This window comes from Littorina saxatilis, linkage group LG11 (assembly GCF_037325665.1).
Source record: "Littorina saxatilis isolate snail1 linkage group LG11, US_GU_Lsax_2.0, whole genome shotgun sequence".
Taxonomy (NCBI): Eukaryota; Metazoa; Mollusca; class Gastropoda; order Littorinimorpha; family Littorinidae; genus Littorina; species Littorina saxatilis.
Genome location: NC_090255.1, coordinates 9,097,342 through 9,112,644, shown reverse-complemented (window position 1 = coordinate 9,112,644; position 15,303 = coordinate 9,097,342). Strand labels below are relative to the sequence as shown.

Here is a 15,303-nt window from a genome sequence, read left to right as displayed (position 1 = left end):
TTGAAAATTGGTGAAAAGTTGGAAAATGTTACTGTTTTATGCTGACTCACCATTTTTTCTATAGCGTGTTTCTGACAAAATGATGCACTGCACGTGGAAGCTTGATGCTTTGACTGTGAAAACTGGTCACTGGTTACTCAATAAAAGCCAGGGCCTGGGCGGACCAGGGCACAACATCACGATGGTCGGACGACAGAAGTTAAGCCTGTTGGACAGAGGAAGAGCCATAGGGTGGTTCCAAGACGGTGTTGGCGTACGGGAGATTGCCAGAAGGCTTCTGTGGTGTGGTGGCAATCTCCCGTACGCCAACACCGTATAATAATGATAATAATGACAGCTTATATAGTGCGAACCACAGTAGTCTATGTGCTCTCCGCGCTTAACATATTAACCATGCATACGAACATACTATTTAACATAACATCAAATACATATACATTCTACCGTCCTTTATTTTCTTCCTTTTGTTTTCTTCCTCTGCTTTGGAAATATCTGTAGTTTTTCTGCTACCCTTTGCAAGTGTAACCGAGTGCCGTAACACTACGATCACCTCGGGAGGCGAAGTGCAATCAAACAGGATTGAAAATGTTAGGGCTAATTTCTTAGCCCTATAAAAACTGTTATGCAAACCCGAAGGTTTCCATGAACATACAGACAATCGGAAACCACCAGACCCCATCACAAACAAAATTCTACAATCCACCGGTGTTGACTTAAAGGCCAACAACTCGGGTGCAGAGTCTGCTATGAAAGGAGCGGTAGCCTCCCCTGTCACACAAGTAAAAGAAATAGGGTGTCCTTGGTCGCAAGAAGTTTGCGGGCCATTACATGTCACGTGGAATACTGCGTTGGTTGAAGTTCACACACAGAGCCACCATGTACCTGTTGTCTTCATTCTCCAAACACTAAATCTTAACATCACCTGATGAGATTTGTGGTCTGTTTACAATTCTCGTAAAACACTGGGGGTGTGAAAATCGAATATCTTCAGAGTCAAGTCCTAGTTCTGATTCCAACTCTCAAAACATTAAATCCCAAACAGCCAAGGACGTGTGTTCCATTTGCAATTCATGGAAATCCTTCGGTACCATAAGTGTTTGTTTGTCTGTCTATTTCAAAGATCACTGGGTCGACGTACTGTAAATGTAACGGTATTGACACAGATTGTGTTCGATAATTCAAACTAAGTTTTCCTTGCTGTTTTTCTCCTTTTCTTTTTTTTCCTTTTTTTTTTATTTATTATTTTTTTTTTTATATATTTTTGTTTTTGTCTCATCTCTTTTTTCAAAAAGTGTCGCATTGATCATAATCCGCCATGAAATTTCAGGAATGTTTATGTGAGCACTTACGGTACCATAAGTTTGAAACTTGTTGTGCTCCTTCTTAATGATGTTGTTATATTATCATGTGTCTGTTTACGAATAAAATACTGTTTAAAGGAAATGTAACGTTTATTTTTGTCAACAATTAAACATTAAATCACAAACAGCTCGGGACTTCTGTTTCATTTAAATTTCATGTTAAGTCTTCGGTACCTTGAGTGTTTGTCTTTATGTCTACTTAAAAATAGTAATACTGGTACACCGGGTCGACGTACTGAAAATGTACCGTTTTGTTTTGTCAATAATTCAACGTTCCAATAACCTACACTTCTTCTGTTTTGATTCGTCGTTTGAAGTTAGTACACAAGGCCACTGTGTCCTGATTTCAAAGCTGTCTTGAGAACGCTATAAGCTTAACACAGAGGTACATTAAGGTCCTTCATCTTGCAGAAAAACTAAGTTGTTGTAAGTATTTAGTTGGCTAAACAAACGAAGGCCTTGTATAGGGCAAGAAATCAGTTAAACCCCAGTGACTCCTCGCCAATAAGAATCTATCTGATAAAAATCAAAGTAAGAATCTAAGACTGGAATGTTGGTTGTGGAATTACTTTAGCTCTGAATGCATGTGACAAGCTTTGGATGAAATGTGCAGTCTCTTAAATTTCTCTACATTTTTTTTATTGAACATAATTATCTTTCTTGTTGCTAGTTATAATACCAACGCGTAGTTCAATTATACATTTAGATATAGTCGAAAAGTTATCCAGTTTTAACAGTAAAGCATACGTTGTCATACTTTCAAAACCTACTTAAAGACACACAATGCAGCGAACATAGACTGCTGACGTTCCAATTTAAACAAAACAGTCATTCCTCCTCCTACCATCTTAGAGGAAGCAACGCCCGCAGATAAGTGATCATCTAACCTTATTACTTGTCTTTTGTGCATCTTATTCTTCCGTTTTAAAGACCAACAGATAGAAGTTCTGGGAGTATATTTTGTTTTTGTCATTAATTTAATGTCCCATAAACTCACCTTTCTTGTTATTTAAAACAATTTTGTTTTACTAAAGGCACTTCACTCCTATTCACACCAAATTCTAAAAGTTAGGATGGCAAGCTCAGCTATAGTTGTTGACGATTAAACAATATCGATGCTTTCAGCCCTTTATATGTCTCTAACGTTTTCTTTATTTGTTTGTTTGTTTGCTTTACGCCCAGCCGACCACGAAGGGCCATATCAGGGCGGTGCTGCTTTGACATATAACGTGCGCCACACACAAGACAGAAGTCGCAGCACAGGCTTCATGTCTCACCCAGTCACATTATTCTGACACCGGACCAACCAGTCCTAGCACTAACCCCATAATGCCAGACGTCAGGCGGAGCAGCCACTAGATTGCCAATTTTAAAGTCTTAGGTATGACCCGGCCGGGGTTCGAACCCACGACCTACCGATCACGGGGCGGACGCCTTACCACTAGGCCAACCGTGCCGGTTGACGTTTTCTTGATCAACTGTTGAAAAGATCCCAACGTGGAACAACGAGAACTTACAAAACGCATTTCACTGCCTTTGACACTTCCGCTGATAATAACACTTTTTCATGCTTGTTCTTTGAATTGGAAAACGGTTTGAATTTGCAAACTATCAGTAACGTTCCCCTGACCTGTCGTGAACTGCCGCTATATTGCATCACCACGTCATTTCCTGCAGAACAACCAATCATATGCGATAACCGGCAATAATTAAGTTACTCACGCATGCTTCTTCCGCTGCTGAACGTAACTGCAGAAATTGCATCAAAACCCTAAAATAACAGAAAAAGAAACCTACGTATTCTCGACTATAGATTCACTTGTCCTTGATTGACTCCCACTTCTCCCATTTTTAATTATAAAATCTCCACCAATGAAGACCTCAGACTGACTGTAGCGCACATTGTCATCTGCACTTTCACACTTTCCGTGAGGCACTTTCATCACACGTTGGACATATCTTCCACCGTACCGTCAAAATCTCAGCACTTTCTTCAGTAGGTCAAACATGTCTTACGATCTCTTCCCCACTGCGAACACGTTACGTACTTCCATAGCTCAACCCTTCCGCTCTCGGCGTAACGGGGGAAAGACCTCCAATACACTGACACAACAAAGTTGTGAAAACGTGTGCTATTTTACGCTCTCAGTGTTAATTAAGCCTGATATTATTTGGACGAAGCCGACTTCGCGAAGTCTACTTCACGAAGCTCGCTGCAAGAAGCTTTGGCGGGGATGTAGCTCAGTTGGTAGCGCGCTGGATTTGTATTCAGTTGGCCGCTGTCAGCGTGAGTTCGATCCCAGTTTCGGCGGAAATTTATTTCAGAGTCAAATTTGTGTGCAGACTCTCTTCGGTGTCCGAACTCCCCCCCCCCCCCCCCCCCTCCCCGTGTACACTACATTGGGTGTGCACGTTAAAGATCCCACGATTGACAAAAGGGTCTTTCCTGGCAAAAATTGCTTAGGCACAGTTAATAATTGTCTACCTATACCCGTGTGACTTGGAATAATAGGCCGTGAAAGGTAAATATGCGCCGAAATGGCTGCAATTACTGGCCGTATAAAATTTCATCTCACACGGCATCACTGCAGAGCGCCTAGAACTGTACCCACGGAATATGCGCGATATAAGCCTCATTGATTGATTGAATTTGCGGAATAAAGACTTCGCGAAATTTTCGCGGAGTCAACTTCGGGTTCAGTTAAGGGTAGCCTTAAATGAAAAAGATGTCCATTACAGACCACAGAGCTGTAAAACAATGTCGATACTTTGCGTTCTGAGCGTGAAGCCTGATATGTATTGGGCGAATTCCACTTTGTGAAGTCTACTGCACGAGCTCGGCTCGCTGCGAGAAGCTTTGGCACTGAATTTGCGGTATAAGGACTTTGCGAAATCTTCGCGGAGTCAACTTCGGGTTCAGTTAAGGGTAGCCTTGACGGAAAAAGACGTCCATTAATGATGACCACAGAGTTGTAAAAATGGTTACTTCTCGCTCTCGGCGTCACAAGGAGGCGTCCATTATGTACCACGAAGTTATGAAAATGTTCCTTACTTCCGACCCTCTGCGTAAATAGGAAGACGTGCATTACGTAACACAGAGTAGTAAAAACGTTAAGTACTTTCCGGACTCAGCGTAATAGAAAGACGTCCTTTTCATACCACAGACTTGTACAAACGTTCGGTACTTTGTTTCTGGTCTTAGGTAATAAGAAGACGTCCATAATGCACAGAGTTGTAAAAATTGTCGTTACTCAGTTTCCGTCATAAGCGTAATAAGTAGACGTCCCTTATACACCACAGACTTGAAAAAAAGTTCGTTACTCAGTGTCTGGCCTTATCGTAACAGGAAGACGATCATAATACACCACAGAGTTGTACAAATGTTCGTTACTCAGTTCCTGGCCTTGGCGTAATAAGAAGACGACCCATAAAACGCACACCACATTGCACATTGTATAAATGTTCGTCACTTTCCGTCCTCAGCGTAAAGGAGGAAAGACGTCAATTTCACACCACAGACTTGTACAAATATTCGTAAAAACGAACAGAGTGTTAAGTGTTGTTTGTACACGAATATCGCTTCACGCCGCAGTGAGATCTCATAGACACAATACCATTCCTCATTTCGCAGTCTCTCCCACTCCAGCCCAAATCAATCGCCACGGAAAAACACTAACTTGCCAATACTCTCCTCGGCCGATCTCACTCGCGGAAGCATTGGAGCTTTGCAATTTGCAATGAAAACATATAACACGCCACGATCGCTGTAGACTAAAGGTGGGTACAGAACAAGAAGAGATAAAAGAGTATCGGCGAGCTTCTCGCCTTGAGTGAATCGGAGACCTAATAATTTGGGTGTATTATGATTGTGAAGTAGTGTGTAGGGCCATGTCACGATAGACAAGTGATAGGTAAGGTGGTTTTAGGAAGAGTTTTAAAGGCCTTGGATGAATCCGAGACCTAATAATTCGGGTGTATTCTCATAGTGAACTAGTGTCTAGGGCCATATCACGATAGCCAAGGAATGGGTACGGGGTTTTTAGGATGGGTGAAAGGCCTTGGATGAATCCGATACCTGTTAATTTCGGTGTATTCTCATTATGGGATTGTGTGTATGACCATATCTCAATAGACAAGGAATAGGTACGGTGTTTTTATGAGGGTTGAAAGGCTTATTGATATGACCCGTTCATAATTATTTTGTGACAGCGTACGGGGACAAACTGGCTTAAATCGCAACCAACACTTGCAAGATATACGCTGTAAACTGTCGACAGGTGGATATTTATTGATGTTTGCTATTTGAGCTTTTTTGGACTTTACTAGATCTAATCTTTGTGAATACCAAATGCTTTTGCAAAATAAATTAAGAGTTTATTTTGTTAACCTCCCGTTATCCCTACCCACAAATTCTGCAAATTTCGCACCATTTGAATTAAATTACCACAAACTCTGCATTCAAAAACTTGAAACTTCCAAACTAAAAAAAATTGACTGAATCTGTTTGCTGTATGTTTTACCGCACCGTTTGTTATAGTGTATATGCAACAGTCCTATTTCATTAAGTCTAAATGTCAAATATGGACGTCGTCATGGAATTTTGGCGTTTACTCACTTTAGACAGCTTTTCAGCAGAAGGCCAAAACCGATCATTTATTTTAAATTAAATAGTGTTTGTATTTGTTCCTGGTATGGATATAAGGATAAAAGAATGTTAAATCATGTGCTGTCTATCGTATTTTAGAGAATATTTCGTGTGGACAATGATTTACTTAGTCTAAAGCACAAAAACATGAAAATCGCCAAGAATCGAGTTACATCAACATTCCAAGACGACGACAATATACCAACTTTTCCCAGGCACAACCATATTTAGACATCGGATGGCTCGTTTTAGTATTGGCATTGTAAAAGGCAGAGTGGGTGTCCACAAAGTTCTTATCAGCGACGATAGCCGTGACTTGGAGTGGGTGTTGGAACAGACTCGGCAAACCTGGGAGATATTTGAGAACACTTCAGCCTAGCTTTGGAGAAGCGAACGCTACACAGAGGAACCCCTCTTAAAAGATCACCAAACATCTGACAAAAGTAGGTCCTTGAAAAGGAAGTCATAATATGGAGGAAAATTAAATTTACAGAGGTTATGAACAAACAATCTAAAAAAGCAAGGTCTTTTTACATAAACGGGGGGAGGGGGGGGGGCTTAGAACGGGGGGTTCCACTGCATAAACTATTGTCATGGGTATAGGTATCGCACAGACTCGAACAGAAAGGTGACTCTTGAAGGTATATCTTAGAACCCGGTGGCATATATCGAGTTACCGCTCGGAAATGGCGGATGTCTGTGTGAAACCTTTGAGAAATATACTGAATACTTGACCCACTGTTGAACGTAATGAAGAAATATGGATCTAGTCTGGTATGAGAGGGGTTACAGTCAATGAAGCCTTGTATGTTGAAACAGGTGGCAGAATGTAGGTCCAATACACCAGTAACATTGCTTATTTTATCAACAGCAACAGAAAACCGCTGGGGGAAAATCGCGAGTTTTTTTTAATTTTTTTTAGATGATGAGTTCATAAGAACCTATCAAAGACATCAGCTTGGAGGCAGAAAGATTGACGGGCAGACAAAACACAAACACACACACACGCCCGCGAGGATGCACACACACACACACACACACACACACACACACACACACACACACACACACACACACACACACACACACCACCACCATCACCACCACCACCATCAACAACAACACCACCACCACCAACAACAACAAAAACACCAACAACAACAACACCAACACCAACACCAACAAACTATCCCTAGAGTGTCAGCGGAAGAATTCATAGGATGAAACGTATTATTTCACAAGAAGTAGCCTATCACGTTGAAAAACGATCGAAAGAATATTTCTTTTTATAAATATTCCACATAAAAATTCTACCCGTTCACTGAGGATGGGGACCTTCAGATTTCAGAAAAGGACATACAAAAGTCACATGGGAATATTTGTGATGAGGAAAAAACGGAAGTAGTCCAGATAGATTTCAACATATAAGCCTAGCTATTACAGTGTCTCAGTCTGTCTCGCTTGTGTCTTCCAAACGAGCTTCTGCAATTAAGTTCTGGACAATTTGTCAGATAAGTTTATTTTCTGTATAATAAGCGTTCGTCTGTCTGTCCACTTAAAAGAACGCTGGGTCGAAGATGAGTGACCGTAACGTTTTGTTTTGTCACAATTCAACGTTCCTATAAACATACCTTGCTTGGTGTTTTTACACCCCCGGTATAGGGGTGTGTATAGGTTTCGCTCGATGTGTTTGTTTGTTTGTTTGTTTGTTTGTTTGTTTGTGTTCGCATATAGATCTCAAGAATGAACGGACCGATCGTCACCAAACTTGGTGAACAGGTTCTATACATTCCTGAGACGGTCCTTACAAAAATTGGGACCAGTCAAACACACGGTTAGGGAGTTATTGGTGGATTAAAATTATACAAGGACTTATAGAGGAACATCTTAATGGTCAAAGGGAAATAACCATTCTCAGTCAGTCACTGCCACCAACTGAGAAGGTTATTTCCCTTTGACGGGGGTGTTTTTCCTACCTCGTAGGAATTTCTTGTTTTTTTGAATTTTACAACGTTGGCAGTCTATTATTTTCTTTTTGGATTTCTATTACAGTGGGATTCAGACTTCAGCAATGGAGACCCACAAACGAAAAAAGTACATGTAAACATTAATGGGAATAACAAGTCCTTATCGATTTCAACACATACCTACGATAGCTATCGATCTCCAGTAAGGATCTGTGTGCTAGGGACGATCAAGTGGCCGCGTGTCGTAGCAATTCACGCTTGGAGGGCTGTGATCGGTCACAACTGACAGCTAAATAAACAGAAGGAATTACCCCTTACGAGCTCTTAGGATGGTTTTCGCTTAAAGGGACACTATCCGCTCGCAAACGCTCCTCGCATTTCTTTTGGTTTTACTATTGTATTGTATCTGTAAGGAGTGTATTGGTGTGTGCATGTTATCCACACCAGGACAAATACCAATGGCTTTTATTGCATACGACGGAATAAATTCTTGTTCTTTTTATTTGTTGAATGTTCTTATGATCTACTCTTCACATGTACATTTTCACACACAAAAAATTCAGTTTTTGAATACTTTATCCTAAAATCTTGTTTTTATATTATTACAGTATTGCAATTAACCTTTGTTGGAACGTTTGTTATTGACAATACTTTACAATCACAAATATGTCATAATAATGAATAATACATTATTTTTAAAATACATTTTATTTTACAATAAAATAATGAATTTTGGAACGTGGGCAGTCTCTTTATTTTTGGATCTGCAAAGTTTTAACAAAATAATTTCTTTACACAATTAATATAAAAAATATAAAAGACTGCTAACGTTCCAAAATTTAGAATCAAAAACAAGAATTGTAGGATATGGGTGGGTCGACGTACTGTAGGTGTAACGTTTTGTTCAGTCAATTTCTAAACGTTCCAATAACCTAAAATTCTTGTGTGTTTTTTATTCTTGCCACAGCATTTACCTACAGTAACATGCCTACTTTTTTTCTCGCCTGAAATGCCTTCCAAAAAATCTGTAGAGGCGCTGGCAGACTTACTCTCTTTAGTCACAGTAATATAACTAACCTTTCAGCTTTTACTACAAAAAAGTGTTAACAATATAACTTCTTTCCAAAGCATTTACATACTGTAAACAGTAACATGCCTATTTTGTTCGCCTGAAATGCTTTCCAAAAAACTGTACAAGCGCTGACAGCCTTTTTCTCTTTAGTTTCAGGAAACGTGAGCCACTCAGAGGACTTGAAACCAAAGGGCTACGTCAATATTAGAAAACATGGCAATTAAGCTTTACGCTGTTGATAGATCGTTTCATGACACGTTAAAGCAAGCGCAATTAAAACAAGAGTTCTTTTAAGTAGGCCAAGGTCACAATGTTTTGTGCTTTTCAAAAGATAAAGACTTGCAGGTGGATTATTAACATCCCTACCAGTTCAACATTTGCATTAAAACCAGATTTATAAAGGCTTCTTCGTTCAAATAGTTCGATTGACTCTGACTATACATCAAAGTCGCTTGTTCTCGAGCCAATGAAAAACCCCATTATGCTGCGGATAACCTGATTAGTTTCACGACTGTAAAAGAGAAAAAATCTAATAAATCAACGTCGGCAATAAAGATCTAACAACAACGAGACTTCTATTGTGGCTTTATAAGTAAGGAGACAGATAGAAGAGACATTTCAATGCAAGGTAGGGAAAGTCGAGACTAAAAGCACATAAACGAAACAAGCAACAGGAACTGCATTGCATTATGGCCAAAGAATACCCTTTCGTACAATACTTGAGCTCCGCGGAAGGTCTTTCTGTGTTGGTGGTCCCAGGTTTATGCTCCCAGAAAAGTCTACCTACATCCCCGGTTTCCAGGGCTGAGTGAAGGGCCGGAAACACTGCGCGCAAAATGAAATCCCGCTTTGAAAGCTCTTGAAGATCAAACACATTTATTCCTTCGGCGGTTTAAAGTTAGACGATATAGAGAAGGGCTGACAAAAAGTTTACAAAGATAAATTAAATACTCGACTCCCTTGTTCAACATTATTTTTTTATTTTTAGATTTGTAAAGTGAACTCTTTAAGAAAAAAACAATAAATAAAACAAAAACTATAAAACAGAGAAAAAACCTCGCCGAATGTTTTGTTATTAAAGAATGAATGAATGAATAAGGAGATGAGAAGATACGACAAAATACAAAGACTGCCGATCGGTAGTTACTGAGTTACTGAGTTGCCAACACGATATGTCTTTTAGGAACCTACGCTAAACAAGATGGTGCCAGCTTATTCAAAGTTAACTTAGACAACGAAGGATTTGGGACGTCATCGAATTCTCTTTTTCTCTTTATTCTCTTTATTTTATTTATATAGCGCCTTATCCGAAGTTCAAAGCGCTTTATGCCGTGTGAGATGGAATTTTTTACACAATATATCACGCATTCACATCGACCAGCAAACCTCAAGCCTGTTAGGCGAATGTTCACCTTTCGCGGCCTTTATTCCAAGTCACACGGGTATTTGATGGACATTTTTATCTATGCCTATACAATTTTGCCAGGAAAGACCCTTTTGTCAATCGTGGGATCTTTAACGTGCACACCCCAATATAGTGTACACGAAGGGACCTCGGTTTTTCGTCTCATCCGAAAGACTAGCACTTGAACCCACCATCTAGGTTAGGAAAGGGGGGGAGAAAATAGCGGCCCGACCCAGGGTCGAACACGCAACCTCTCGATTCCGAGCGCAAGTGCGTTACCACTCGGCCACCCAGTCCTTATTACAGAAGGAAATGTACAGCTGGTGAACGTAGCAAATTTTGGCTCAATTTTATAGACGGAGAGGCTTGAAGAGATTAATAATACCTAATTCCGGACCCGAAATCAGACCGGAATGGTCGTAATTACGCAGAATTTAGTGTTTTCTGTTGTTTGCAACCGGATGACGCCATCGCTCATGGGTAGACAACTTCCGCAATTAACCCGAGTGAAGCCCCTTATTTTGTTTATCGTTAGGTGCATTCTTGCGACCGGTTAGGTTTTTAGCTACGCGTTCTTATCACTGAAGTGCAGGATGGAGTTTGCTCTCTTGCGTCTGCTTTCGCTGATCACAATGTTCAATCGGGCATGTAACTAATGACAACAACAAAAGGGGCGTCACTCTGGTGCAGGGTTCACGGGAGTTGCCTGCCCCATGAGCGATAGCGACTTCCGGTTATATATATAAACATCAGAAAATAATACATTTTGCGTCATTACGACCATTCCGGTCTGATTTCGGGTCCGCAATTAGTTATTATTATTCTCTTCAAGCCTCTCCGTCTATAAAATCGAGTCAAAATGCGCTACGTTCACCAGCTGTACTTTTACTTTTGTGATATGACTATTCGATGATGTCCCAAATCCTTCGTTGTCTAGGCTAACTTGAAGCCATCTTATTAGCGTAGGTGACCTAAAAGCACGATATGTGTGCTTACCACTAAACCACCTCATTTCAAGCCACCAGAAAAGGCATGTCCACTTCAAGAAACTGAAACCCGTACAACAGGCATATGTATTTAACCCCTTCACTGCCTACCCCGTATGTAATACGTGGTCATTTTTGGTTTGTCCTACACCCATAACCGTATCTCATACGTGGGATTTGTGTCAACAACATTTCAGGACATTTCTGAAAACTAAATGGGAGGTAACCACTGTCCAAGTACTTGTAGGGGTTCTAAACACAGTTCTTTCCCATAGACCGTTCGGATAATGCTGTTATACTGTGGCAGTGAAGGGGTTAAACATGACCTCAACAAAATACGGTTTTTTTCCCATTCGAATCCATGTCATCAATGCTACTTACGGAGGTCTGAGAAACAAAGGGAAATACGCGCTCTAAGTGCATTTTGTTTGTTTGTTTGTTTGCCATATCAGGGCGGTGCTGCTTTGACATATAACGTGCGCCACACACAAGACAGAAGTCGCAGCACAGGCTTCATGTCTCACCCAGTCACATTATTCTGACACCGGACCAACCAGTCCTAGCACTAACCCCATAATGCCAGACGCCAGGCGGAGCAGCCACTAGATTGCCAATTTTAAAGTCTTAGGTATGACCCGGCCGGGGTTCGAACCCACGACCTCCCGATCACGGGGCGGACGCCTTACCACTAGGCCACCGTGCCGGTCTCCAAGTGCATACGGCATGTGCAATAGAGTAATACGTCAGAGCGAAGCGGAAGCGATCTCCTGGCCTCTCAGAGACTAAGAAGCATTGACATGAACAAGCCGACTTACATCCTCAACTTAAATGCATTTAGAGAGCTTGTTTCCTTTTGTTTCTCAGATTGTCCTGCCTCAATTCGTTTCCATACATACACAAGTACAGTAGCGAAAATTTGTTTTCATTCGATTAATCCGAACAGACAAAAGGCAACGACAGATAAACAAACACGCGTATAACATTCTCACTGAAATTCTATACTGCAACAAAATCTGGATCAGATAAGGGTTTGATCTTAAAATGCCAAAAATCCCTCCCAAAGTCTCTGCAAAAACCATAAACATTACACAACCTGGCTCAGACAAGAGGGTTGGACATTAAAGATTTAGTATTGTTAGCTTCCCATTTCAAGCACCTGTTTGTGAACCTCTTCATACGAGAGACAAGACGGCGCGTGTACAGTAATACAAAGTCAAACAATGCGTGTGTACTGCCGGTGTGGTCTAGCTAATATTTGGTCAGCAGTGACCACTGACACGATCTAGAGACCCCCCCCCCCTTTCCCACCACCTCTCTCCCTCTCCCTCTCTCTCTCTCTCTCAGTCTCTCTCTCTCTCTCTGTCTCTTTCTCTCTCTGTCTCTCTGTCTCTCTGTCTCTCTCTCTGTCTATCTGTCTCTCTGTCTGTCTGCCTGTCTCTCCCTCTCCCTCTCTCTCTCTCTAATACCCTTAAATACGCGCAAATACGCGAACATTTTTATGCGAACACGTGACACACACACACACACACACACACACACACAAACGCACATCCACACCCAAACACCCACACACAAACTCCACCCCCCCCCCCACACACGCCCCACACACACACATCCACACATAACACATCCACACTTCCACTCCTAATCTTATCCAGCGTAGTTTGGGCGCTGCTCTGTGGTCACAGCATTGTCCAAGAGATTAAAGGACCAGACCACGCTGTTTTAAAGGTTATTAGAACCACTAACCGATGACTGAAGGTTAGAGAAATGCACCTAAAGATTCCAAAAATGTAAAGAAATTCACCGATTCGTAGCTTAATCATTGTGATTTAATTAAAAACGTTTCGCCAAATTCGTCTGCTAAACGAGACTTCGAAATGGCCGCCAGTAGACGAGAACCGGCTGTGACGTCACTTAGTGTTTGGAAACCGAAAGTTACAGCTTACGCTCAAGTGGGCGTTTGCCTAAATCGAGCATCAACAGCACGCCGAAGGAATGCGCACGGCTGCTGATAGCTATGAAGTATAGAAAAAAGGTTCAGGCATCAGTTGTCACCTTTTTCCGATGGGCTTACAACTTCTGCAGCAAGACTGATTAACTGGAAACGGCCAACACGATGTTGTGTGTTTCGCGACACTTTCTTCCAATGCGAACGCAGTTAAGCCGGCAAGACAACCTGGCACACACAAAACAGCTGTTGCCTAACGCAGTTCCAGTTCCGACAATTGTTGACCACTCACAGGAGGTCAGAAACCGGATACCAATGTCATCAGAACGATCTGCTTTCACTAAACGCAGACGAAAGGAAGTGAGTACATGTATACTGAATGTGTTCTGTAAGGGATAGGGGTTCAGTGTCACTGGGCGTTTTTGTCAGACTGACAGTATTTGTAGTGGAATGGCATCTGTTCCTAATTTTAAGCACATGTGTTAAGATTACAGATTAAAACATATATATCTGTTACTACATGTCCGTCCCCATGCACCCACCTTAAAGTTCCCTCTCTCTCTCCCTCTTTTACACTCACCTGGGTAATCGATGAGTCTCAGGTTTAATCAGTGTCCGTCCATATACACATAGACATTCACACAAACACACACACGTTGTTATAGTTGTTATCTAATTCAGTGTTGTATTAAATAGATAAAGAAATCGTTAATACAGCAAGCTTGCATGAATAATTTGCTGTTGTCCTTTTTTTCAGATCAGGTTCTGTAATACAGTAATTATAATTAATACAAGTACAAATTCATGTTTGCAGTCATACTCATAGTGTGTGAGTGTGTGTGTGTGTGTGTGTGTGTGTGTGTGTGTGTGTGTGTGTGTGTGTGTGTGTGTGTGTGTGTGTGTGAAAAGCACTTTGATACTTAAAACATCTGTGTTATTTGATTTTATTACAAAACTGCAGTCAGAATATTAAGCAGACCTATTCCAACAATACATTTTGATCAGCAGTAAATGTAATGTCAAATTATGAACAACAATCATGTGAGCAGATATATCTAACAGAAACAAATAGTCTAGCAAAATAATACAACCAAGTACATGTGTGGACATCATCATCCACATAAAAAAAATTGATTGTAGGAAGAGCACTCTGTGTTATTACCACTGCTTCAGTCAAACTGCCAGTTCAACTTTATCTCTGTGGGTTGTTTTTTTCTCTCAGAGTAACATGGGGAAAAAAAAACCTTTAAAAAACTTGCATGCTACAGAGCTGGATTGTTTCTAGTGATCATGCAGCATGATTTATCCGCATAGAAAACTACTGAAACACCTAAACAGAAATAACAATGTCTACAGAAAAAAACCACTGTTTGATTGCTGTCTGTAGTACTCCTCTTGCTAACAGTGGCATTAAAATAATTAAAACTAAGCTATGCTCTCTTGGGGGGGAAAAAGTGCTCTAAGTACTTTTTGTGTCTACATAGGCAAAACAAAACTATGCAATGTTTCAGATTTCCTGACCCACCCTATGTTTTTCCTCCTTATCCTGGACTATTTTGGACTCTTACAAAAATGTAGGCTACTTCAAAAATGACAAATTTTAATTTTGCAGGCTTACAAGGAAATTGACTCTTCTCTTACAACCAGAATACACCATGATTTCAAGCAAATAAAAAACTACATGCACCTGAGAAAAAAAAAAACTTTAATTCAAGAAGTTAGACCTCCTAACCCCAGCTTTTCAATTCAATTCAATACGTTGTTGATGTTGATTATGGAGCTTAACGTCCTCCCAGGTAACTAGGGACCTATATTGGGGCATGATTTTTTATACAATGTTAAAAGTGTAGGGTGTAATGGGGGGGAGGGGGACTGGAGGGTGACGGGGTGTAGTCGCTAATAAATTTAAAGGTGCG

At 40.8% G+C, this 15,303-nt stretch overlaps 1 protein-coding gene across 1 annotated transcript in view; it reads right to left on the bottom strand.

Moving 5' to 3' along the window:
- Window positions 1-15,303, bottom strand: part of LOC138980656 (uncharacterized) — a 118,454-nt gene that overhangs the window by 88,738 nt on the left and 14,413 nt on the right. The window lies entirely within an intron of this gene.